At 39.1% G+C, this 11,604-nt stretch overlaps 1 protein-coding gene across 7 annotated transcripts in view; it reads left to right on the forward strand.

Annotated features, from left to right (window-relative positions):
• The first annotated feature begins 6,348 nt into the window (after positions 1–6,348).
• LOC101864247 (disabled homolog 1) overlaps positions 6,349–11,604 on the forward strand; it is a 32,044-nt gene continuing 26,788 nt past the window's right edge. For 6 of the 7 annotated variants that reach the window (XM_013086490.2, XM_005105479.3, XM_005105482.3 and 3 more), the window contains exon 1: positions 6,349–6,456. The gene's annotated coding sequence lies outside the window, so the exon portion shown is untranslated. Of the gene's footprint in view, positions 6,457–6,535; positions 6,711–11,604 lie in introns of those variants that run through there. The other variant, XM_005105480.3, reaches the window with a different exon arrangement.

An 11,604-nucleotide genomic window follows, 5' to 3' on the forward strand; every position in this document is an offset into this window, starting at 1 on the left:
ATCAAACACGTAAGAATTCGCATCTTTATAAGTCTCTGGCAAGCGGAAAAGATGTTTTCATGTACCGAAGGCTAGGGGAGGTCATTCTCATTTTGCACTGCCCTCGGAATATTTCGTATTCGCTATTTAGATGTGTGTGTGTACTGTGTGTGTGTGTGTGTGTGTGTGTGTGTGTGTGTGTGTGTGTGTGTGTGTGCGTGTGTGTGTATGTGTGTGTGTATGTGTGTGTGTATTTGTTTGTTTGATTTGTAAAGAGGCTTCTACATGCCATGGAAATTTTTATTGTACTTTTAAAAATTAAAGTGTTTGGATTATAAGGTCTACAACGTGCATGCGCGTATCATAATTATTAAATTACATGTATTATGCTTGAGAGTGAGAGTGTCTGTATGTGTGTGGGGGGGGGGGTGTACACATACCTGCAGGCATTATTCATTCCCCTGTTCATGTTTGCAAATCAGATTCTTTTAGGCTATATGCAGTAGCTCAATTAGCGGTATATTTGGCTCCGCCCATACCGGTACATGAAGCGCTTCATGTACCGGTATGGGCGGAGCCAAATATAATAATCCCCCCATCCCTCCCCCTTTCGACTAAGCTTATTATTTGAGCCACCCTAGCCCACAAAACCAAAATTATAGGTTGCAACCTAGACGGTCAGAGAATGCATAGGTTGCAACTGAAGACCTACTGTTAATTTTTTCATCAGATGTCGCCGTCAGTTCGTTTCTGATATTCTTTGTTAGCAATTATGGAACTACTGGCTTTTTCAGTTGAACGTAAGAGCAAAACGACACATACATTGATGCACTCGAATGCATCGTTCATGTTTGGGAGGAATTATATGACTTGGAACTTTTTTAAAGTTTTTTAAATTGATTCTAGGATACGTAATGTTGATCCATTTGAGCACCGTCCGGACAATAATATGCACACACGTGAGCTATCTGTATTGTGTTTACATTGCTACTAGCCATCTGGAGAGGCAAGCTGGTCGATCTTCTAGCAAGTGCATGAATCCTCGTCTTTTTTTGGGGGGGGGGGGGGAGGGGGGCGATCAACGGAGATCGAACAGAGCAGATGCTTAAAAAGTTAAGGTCATATTATGCTACAACTCCAGTCTGTGGGGGAGACACAGGAACCAACAAACACACAACAAACTCCACAATAGTATGTGGCGTGGCCCTATGATGCCCACTAAGTCCCTATATATGCCCAAGTTGGGTTCACTAACACCTCTGGGTATCCCCAGAAGAGACAACCTTATTTGACTAAACTGCGTAAGGAAAAATGACACACCGAAATCTCTGGCACATAGACGACCCCCTGCAAGGAGAAGACCTCTTTTGTGTCAGATGCAATGCCGACCTATTACGAACAACATCCTAACAGAAAGACCCGACTTTGGAGAGACACGAAGAAAATATTTTTAATGCACCCATTTGAAGAACTTTCTCTCAATCGTTGGTTCCTACAGTACAGAATACTCAATTCATAAAGCCTTTGGTCATTATAACGTAGACCGATTAAAATGCAAATAATGTTATTTTAAAATGTGAAAGTAAATGACTGTCTTTATTGCTATCTATTATTATGTTCTGGGTCTTTACGGAGTTTTGTTTTATTTTACTCGAGCCATTAATTTAGCCTTTACAAAGTAAAAACCAAACTGTGCAATGAACTAACGTAAATAAACAATCAACTCGAGCCAGCGTGCTAATAAGACCTCTGTGAACGCCGTAGAACTGTTAGGCCCTACCTAAACAAAACCGCACGCACCGGTGCGCGCGGTATGTGTCTGGGGGGGAGGGGCGTGTGTGTGTGTGTGTGTGTGTGTGTGTGTGTGTGTGTGTGTGTGTGTGTGTGTGTGTGTGTGTGTGTGTGTGTGTGTGTGTGTGTGTGTGTGTGTGTGTGTGTTGTGCGAGCGCTCGCATGCTTCCATTCATTTTACCTAATCATTATGGCCAACCCCACCAGCTGGCACATGTAATTGCGAAATGTTTCAAAACCAATCCCCTGTTTTCTATAGCAATGTTTTTCATTTAGGTCGTGTTTGAATTCAATGCTCCACATTTTCACACCAAAATAATTGTAACTGTTTTACGAAGCTCGCAACTGCATGAGGTCATTATGAGCGCGATGGGCACATTATGCATGTTCAGTTTGGTAGGAATTAATTCTGACTTTTGGCTGGGTGGCGACCGGAGCTTACTCTTATCGATTTTAAAATCATCAAGGGATCCTCAACGTGCGGAACTTGCACACGGGACCTTATAGATTTTTTGGGTTCTTATTCGATAAGGCTAGGTACGGGTTCGATCTTACCTTCCTAAGATCAGGGGTGTGGCTGAAGACAGCAGTAAGAAGGAGCCGAGGAATAGCAGTAGAAGACAGCAGAAAGAGTCAGAAGCCCAGAGGAGGAGGCAAGGGGTGGGGGGTGGGGCAGAAAATGGAGACGAGAGCAGACAACAGAACATGGTCAGAGAGCAGGTGAGGGAGCTCTCGTGGACTTGAGGTTAAGGTGTTCGCCTATCATGCAAAGGTCCCGGGTTCGAATCCGGGTAGCGATGGAACATTTTTCTTCTCTAAAATTGTCTCCTTGTAACTCCTTTCCTGCTCTCTAGCAATGTTCCGTCGTCTGCTTTCGTCTCCACTTTCGCCCTCACCCCCTCCCCTCCTTTGTAAATTGTCCCCCTCCTCTAGGCTTCTGTCTCTTTCTACAGCCTTTCTACTGCTACTCCTTGGCTCCTTCTTACTGTCGTATTTCAGCAACATCCCTGATCTTCTGGTAGGAAAGATCTACCTAGCCTTCTCGAACAAGAGCGAAAAATCTTGGCGGTCCCGTGTGCAAGATCCCTTTAATTTCTTGTGGTCTAAAATCTATAAGAGTAGGCTTCGGTCGCCACCCGGGCAATATTCAAAGTTTCCTACCAACTGAAAATATTTAGTGTCCCGCGCGCTCATGACATTATGCAGTTGCGAGCGCCGCAAAAGACTTGGGACTAGCAACTACATTTGTACTTAAAAAAAAACAAAAAAAAAACGACAGCAGGTGAAAGGGGAACATATATTTTGGGACATGAAAATGTTACGTCGCTATGATGTTTTGAACCCGGGACCGCTACTATTGAATGAGAGGCGGACACTTTAACCTCTAGATCAAGAGAGCACTCTATGCCTCACGTGTACCGTATGCTTTTTTCTCTCTTTTGCTACAGCGGGCCTTCTATGACAGCCAGTGGTTGTCACACAGAACATCTCCCCGTGGAATGGTGGAATTTCGAACCCAGCCACACCCATTCCATAGATTACAAAACATAGTTAGATCTATAAGTATTTTTCTCACATTGCATCACCAGTGATCCACGCGGCCATGGCCATACGAAGAGACAGGAGAACCCGGATGTGAGCAGAAGGTCAAGTAAGTTCCAAAAGGAGAACTAATATTATATATATATAGGCCCTACGTTACGGATTTCACATAGGATAGCCCGGATAGCCCATCACAGTTTGACGAAAAGTGTATTATTAGAAAATACATCGACCTACCGGCATTTGTAATGTAGACCCTTCTCCTACGCTGAGTTTCGACTCCCATGCGATAAAATATTTTATCGAGTCTTTCTGCTGGGATCATAGGTGTACACTATAGGTTTAAAAAGGGATAACTCTATGGCTGGGACTTCGTTTTTCTGTAAGCCCGGACTGGACTTGACATGCAGATTCGAAGATCGCCTCCCAAACGGTCCAAATTGTGTCGATAAAACATACCCCCCCCCCCGAAAAAAGAAGGGGGAAAAATCCACACTTTCGGCTCATCCGTGTAACCAAAATGTAACTTTACCGAAAGTATGTCTGTGGCGTTCATATTCATAGAGTTAGATCTACCCTCTTTTGTGCCTATAGTGTACATCTATGGTGACGTTCGAAGGTAGGGTGTCAGAGACAGAAAGCACGAGAAGAGTGAGTTATCATAGATATAATATAATAGTCCTTTGTTACAATTATAGCCTAGACTGCCTCATCAGTCGACACGTGATATTGTTAATCTATGTTATGCGTTCTGTTGTTATTTTTTATGTCGTAATAACAAAAAAGGAGGGGGGGGGGGAGAGAAAATTGGCGAGGCCTTTTTGAATACCAAGCATGACAAGCCTTAGCTCGTGGTTGGATTTTTAAAAAATCAAATCTTTCCAGAAATGGCAATTCCGTATTGTGGGAAATGCAATGAAATAATGGCCTGTTGTGAGCAAACTGCAATTCATTTCTTGAAAACTGTGGAGCTGAGGAATTATATAGCAAATTATTATTATTATTATTATTATTATTGTTATTATTATTATTTTGCTTCATATCTCTTCACAGTGTGTGCATGTGTGGTTGTTATATTCATAGGGTAGGCCTAAAGTCGTGGTGCTCATAGGCCTACGCAAATTTTCCTCACCTGGAAGTAGTAAATTATAACTAATGATAGATCTAATAATATATTGGTCAACAACAACAACAACAACAAAAATAATAATAATAATAATAATAATGATAATAATAATAATAATAATAATAATAATGATAATAATAATAATAATAATAATAATAATAATAATAATAATAATAATAATAATAATAATAATACATGTAATAATAATATAATAATAATAATATTATAATAATAATAATAATAATAATAATAATAATAATAATAATAATAATAATAATAATAATGATGGTTATAATGCATGCAATAATAATAATGAGAATCATAGCGCAGCGTTGAAGTTCTGCGCTACAGAATAGATCCAATTATATTTCACAATACGACTGACAAATCAAAAGTGATAACATCAACAACAACAAACAACTACTCGACAGAGGACAGCGCGTTAATAAATATCAATTAATGTGTTTTTTAATAAAAGACCACCCTGCTCCCCCCCTCTCTCTCTCTCTCTCTCTTTCTCCCCCCTCTCTCTCTCTCTCTCTCTCTCTCTGTCTCTCTCTGTCTGTCTGTCTGTCTGTCTCTCTCTCTCTCTCTCTCTCTCTCTCTCTCTCTCTCTCTCTCTCCCCCCCCTCTCTCTCTCTCTCTCTCTCTCTCTCTCTCTCTCTCTCTCTCGATCTCTCTCTCATGACGAAGTATGTACGCCCCCAAGGGAAGTGCAACTGACTGAAGTATCTTAAATTTAGACCATTTCCAAGGGGATATTTACATAGTTTGTTCTCATGCGCATGAAGCAGAATGGTAAATGGGTTGATTTATCAATGTATCATGCTCATACGGTAATGCGCCGGAACAACACAGGGAACTGCTGCTTTTTCTTTCCTCATCTTTACTGTCGTCATTTCCCTTCTACTTCTTTTGTATGTTTGTCACTCTCTTCGAACTGCTATTTCCGGGGTGTCTATCGGAAGCATACTTAAAATTTTGTGCTGTTGAGGCTGGCGAGGTGACAGGCCTGATTCCGCGCCAGTTGGACTTCTCTAGCTGTTGATATTATTCACCCCTTGCCGGTCATATTATGACCTTATGCAGATAACGCCGTAAAACCTTACTGAAACTAAAAGTAAAAGAATTATTTAGTTGTTTGGGATGAGACTTCCAAATCTTTTGTTATACATCATAATGTACAATAATATGTGTACGTGTATGGGGGGGGGGGGGGGGGGGGGGGGGTTCTTTCACTCAATTTATTTGACCAGGCCTGCATTGACATCAGGCATTCTCACAATAGTCTGACCCTCAGATCTCAAAATTAATGTCTTGATGGTGTACGTAACCCAAAGGTATAAATAAAAGGCCTTATATGTTGTTATTCATGTACATTTTTGGCATGAAAAGGGGAATTTTTGTAATTAATTTATAATTAGCTTTGACTGGTGGCCAGTGTAGCTTTATAAAAACGGTGTATATATTTTTGGGACTTTTCAAGACCAGCCCCATTCAACTATTAAAAATGCCAAATAATTAAGCATAGCGTACAGCACCTGCAGTTGAAATAGTTTATTATGTAACCCTATGCAAAAGCAAAAAAAAACTCCAGGCCATCGACGAAAAGGTAAAAAAGTAAATGCCAGAAAGAGCCTTTTCTAATAAAACCAAGGGCTTCTATAATCCTGAAGTGAGTTTATGCTGTCAAGGCTGTACAACTATCTGGGACCTTTGAGTGGGGCAAAAACGAAAGAATCACTTTGATACTTAACAAAAAAAAAGACGTAAAAAAGTAAAGGTTCAAGCTGTACAATGTTGTGTCTTCCTCAAGGCAAGGAATTGGTGGGAGGTTTCATGTCGAAAAATCTTTAACATGTGTTGCCAGTGGTACGAGTGGTCCTGGCCAGGCCAAGCCGATACCGGATAATAAACAACACGCCCCACTCCAACTAAAACTTGGCAACTCAGTTCAGCTCTGACCTTCTGTCAACGAAGATGTGTGCTGTTTACGTCTTACATGTTTGATACGCTTGGTAAGTTGTGTTGTTTAAGAAAGTGAAACTGATACATATGTTATGCATTATTAACACAGTTAGCTACAGAAAGGACGAGTTAAGATGCGATTAGTTATATCGCTGATAGTGAAAGATAGGAAGGAAAAAACCCCCACTAAGATCTCAGCTCTGCCCAAAACGAGAATGGTGATCAGCCTCCCAGTCAGCCCAGCGTGTTGTGTCGTCTGGCCCTTCGAACACGCCCCCTTTTGGTCGACTCATCTACTTTTGAGGTTGTTCTGAAACTGTTTAGTCATTTGGTACTTAGTGCACATTTTTCAGGAGCCTAAATAAGATAGCTTGATTGAACAAGCATAAAATAAGCTTTCGAATTGTGACATCCTTGGAGAATTGCTATGAGAAGAGGTATAGACAACTTGGTTCACATTCTCATTCATCACGTTAAGTTACTATATATCTAGATCTAAATCTAGCTATTTTTCACAGTGACTACTCCAGGCAAGTATTCAATTTCAAGAAGACAACAGTGTTGGCAAGTAGATATCTAGTCTAAGTTAGAGATTCATCACGTTAAGTTACTAGAGATCTAGATTCTAGCTATTTTTCACAGTGAGACTACTCCAGGCAAGTATTCAATTTCAAGAAAAGACAACAGTGTTGGCAAGTAATCTAAGTTAGAACTCCCAAGACTTAGATTTCAACCACCAACTCAATCACTTCTTCATGAGTCCAGTCGTGTTGTTTTCTTTGGACTTCTCTTTTAATTTTTTTCCTTACCTTTCGACATTAGTCTTTTATCCTTAATTCTGACTTCTCTCTATGCCAATAGCCGTACTAGATCTAGGTCCTATTATTTTAATGCAAGTTTTTTGCTAGAGAGTGGCATCTCCAAATTACAGTGAAAATCAAAGTATGAAATATAATAAAATGAAAGAATAGTTTGAAAATGTTATGTATGATGTGAAAGACTGAGATCAGAGACTATTTAATGTGTTGGACTGTATTCAGTTTCACTTCATGTGTTTTCTGGATGTATAGTAGGCCAACTATTTAAATGATGGTGGTGTTTTTTTCTAGGTAGGATAGGTTGGGGTGACTTCAACAAGTAGTGCAAAGCAGCCATTTTACTTCTCGGTTACTACATTCTAAATTTTCAACCAATTGCAATTTTGTGGCATACATTCACTTGGGACAATTGCAACAAGGGTTGGTGCAAATTCGTGTCCCCAGGGGGCAATTCTGACGGGGGGTGTGGGTAACTTTAGCAGGGGGCGGATGTATACAGTATTGGGTTTAAAAAAAACTCATTTTGCCTCTCCCCCTCTCTTTCTCTTACCTTTTCTCTCTCTTTTTCTCTCATCTCCATGCATGTCCCTCATTTTGCTGTCTATCTGAATATCTCTCTCCCTATTCCTTCTCTCTAACCGCCCCTCCCACATCCCACCTCCCCCCACCCCACCCCCCAGTTTCTCGAGAGCACACATGTCACACACACGCACACACGCACAGACACACACACACACACACACACACACGCACAGACACACACACACACACACACACACACACACACACACACACACACACACACACACACACACACACACACACACACAGAAGAATGACAAAACATACTAAAAAATATAGTAGCGTGAAGGCAAAACAAGGTGTGAATATTCTTTGACAAAAAAGTATGCATACAAAAGTATAAAGACTTGCTTGAAAAGATTATTCACGTTTTTCCCCCCTTTCTGCTTGTTATACTTTTTGTCTTCTTTTACTTTACGTCCTAGGAGATGGCCTTCTTTAGTTTTCACTGCCTTTAGTTCCAGGATCTGACTAGTCAGAATAAGGTGGGAAGTAAGATTTGCTCATAAACCCCGTGGTATTTTGGCTTGGCCTGTAAATCAGGCCCAGGACTACAGGTCGAAATTGGCCCACTCCTTGTAGAAAAGAAGTTGCCCCGTTCGCCCTGTCGAATTTGCGCCAGGCATCAAAGTCTCAACACTTCTTTTTAAATACATCTCCAAAATTTATATCATCATTTCTAATTCTAGACGGATATAATGGTTGTATCTTGTGAATGGACATGCTTTTTTGCAGGTCTCTTTGCTTCTGCTGAACAATATCTTAAAGATGGTACGCCACTTGAAATTGATGATTTAGAGTCAAATTATGGAATTTGAGTTGTATACTGATTAGTTAAGTTCAGTTACTTCTGTACCTAAAACTAGCAATGGGGAAAATGGAGAAATTCATGTCATAAATTGCCTTTGAAAACATGAAGGTGATGCAACTATTGTCTCGGGCACAAAATGAGAGGGTTTTTTGGAGGATAAATTAGATACTTTACTGTTTTAGCAGACAGAAGAAGAATTGGCAAATATATGACCTACGAATACTAATGTCTAATTGTCACAAATGAATACTGACTGACATTGGGATAGTACTCGTCTTCACAATAAAAAATTAAAAAAACAAATATAGAGAGAGAAACATTAGTTCTATCTCGACATTGAGGGTTTATGTTATGTTCTGAAATCATTTGTCCTTTATATCTAAAAAAGTATTAACTCATAAATTTTACATTGTGCATATTTGATCTTGTATTCAAATTTTGGAATCTTTGATAAATAACTCAAGTGGCAAACAAGGACTTGTGAAAATAAATAGGTCAAGTGTCTGTGCTTTTTTTTCTTTCTTTGACTGTACTTGTTGGATGTATGAAAAATGGTTAAATTCATGCTATTATCATGTACATGGTATGCTTGTTTCATATGTGTTGCAAGTTCACATGATCTGCACATGTACATCTGTGTGTATGTGTGTGTGTATATATATATGTTCCTGTGATCTGTCCCCAAATTCATCATCATTTAATTATATTATATATAATTTATTTTTTATTTTTATGTGTCGAAGTTAGGAAATATATTATAATACTGCTGCTACTGATATTGTATCACCATGATTTCATTTTTCGTGTCTGTGCATGATCATCCTCTTTACGAGTTAGAATTTGCTGATAACACGGTAGATTATAATTTATCATATATGGTATAGAGGTGTGATTGTGAGACAAGAGTGGACTTTTATGTCAGTGACACATTATTTTTCTTGGTGCATTTTCATCGTGAATATTCAGCCAGCTCTCTTTTCTCCCCACGCTATGATGACATGACTGATAATTGTCCCGATAAAGCTTTTATATATATATAGTTTTGTTATCTCTTCTTGTCAAATTCTCCTTTATAACATTACTCATAACTGGGAGTATAAGTGAGGTCTTGGTTTATGTTATCAAAGAGAATGTAAGCTGGTATCACTTGAGTGTCTGCCTGGACTTTTTATATTTTAACCTGTATGTCATAAGAAAATGTAATGTGTGTCTTCATTGTTTAATACTTTGACTATTTACGATAACTGAGGAATGGTAGAGGGATAGAATGTGATCAAGAGCAGTAAAAGCCTTCTTTATGGTTTAGAGAGCAGTTAAAACGTCTGTGGGTTCATTTCTCAGCATATCTGAAAAAGGTAAAATGACACTTAATTTTATATTGATGGTTTTGTTCCGACCTATGATTTTAAATGAATTCAGGAGAGCGCTGTACGAAATAGAAGGGTGTATTTAATTCTTAGGTGAGGAAACCATGTAGTCCTCTGCCTGCTTAGTTGCTTTTTGAGTCTTCACGAATGATAAATTCTGTATTTTCAAGATATATGTGTCACGACGCAATGGAATCAGGCACTCGTCAATTTTTGGGCATGTGCAGTTATTGGTATCATCTGAAAGTTTATTTCATTTGCCTTGCTTTCAACGAAAAAAAATACCCGTCTATCTTGAATAGAAGTAGAGATATTTGTGTTTGAAGCAGATGAGGTTGCCTGGTTTCAGTGGTAAAATTAGCGAGAAAATGGCTGCTAAAGTTTGGTACTTTCAATAGCTTGAGAGTCCTTGAAAATGGAAAAAAATACATATTTTATGACTTTTCTAGTAAAATTCACATGGAAATGCGTATTATTTGGACTTAAAAGGTGTTGAGCCAAAAAACAAAAATTTGATAAAAATTGCCAAAATGAGGAGCAAAAATGCCTGTTCCATCAATTTCATTATTTTGACGAGTGCCTGATTTCACCATGATGCCTCACAAATATTTTCTGAAAAGAAAAGGCCAGAATTCATTTTCTCTGGTGTTCAAAGTAGATAGGTAGTGGAATATATAAGATAAAGATGTCTGTCTCAGCTGTCATACTGAAGGCAGTTATTGTGACTTAGTCTAACCTAAATTGGGTGCTTTGGTTCTGCTGACGAACACGTAAAACTAGCTTTGGATATGAATTAAGCTGTGTTGTTTTTAGTTTTTAATAAATATTTGGATTTCAAATAGTTTAAGTTTAGTGTCTAATGTTTTCTTGGTGCTTTAAAAAAAAATAATTTATTGGGGGGGGGGGGGGGGGGGGCGATCAACGGAGATCGAACAGAGCAGAGGCTTAAAAAGTTAAGGTCATATTATGCTACAACTCCAGTCTGTGGGGGAGACACAGGAACCAACAAACACACAACAAACTCCACAATAGTATGTGGCGTGGCCCTATGATGCCCACTAAGTCCCTATATATGCCCAAGTTGGGTTCACTAACACCTCTGGGTATCCCCAGAAGAGACAACCTTATTTGACTAAACTGCGTAAGGAAAAATGACACACCGAAATCTCTGGCACATAGACGACCCCCTGCAAGGAGAAGACCTCTTTTGTGTCAGATGCAATGCCGACCTATTACGAACAACATCCTAACAGAAAGACCCGACTTTGGAGAGACACGAAGAAAATATTTTTAATGCACCCATTTGAAGAACTTTCTCTCAATCGTTGGTTCCTACAGTACAGAATACTCAATTCATAAAGCCTTTGGTCATTATAACGTAAACCGATTAAAATGCAAATAATGTTATTTTAAAATGTGAAAGTAAATGACTGTCTTTATTGCTATCTATTATTATGTTCTGGGTCTTTACGGAGTTTTGTTTTATTTTACTCGAGCCATTAATTTAGCCTTTACAAAGTAAAAACCCAACTGTGCAATGAACTAACGTAAATAAACAATCAACTCGAGCCAGCGTGCTAATAAGACCTCTGTGAACGCCGTAGAACTGTTAGGCCCTAC

The sequence above is a fragment of the Aplysia californica genome, unplaced genomic scaffold (assembly GCF_000002075.1).
Source record: "Aplysia californica isolate F4 #8 unplaced genomic scaffold, AplCal3.0 scaffold00472, whole genome shotgun sequence".
Taxonomy (NCBI): domain Eukaryota; kingdom Metazoa; phylum Mollusca; class Gastropoda; order Aplysiida; family Aplysiidae; genus Aplysia; species Aplysia californica.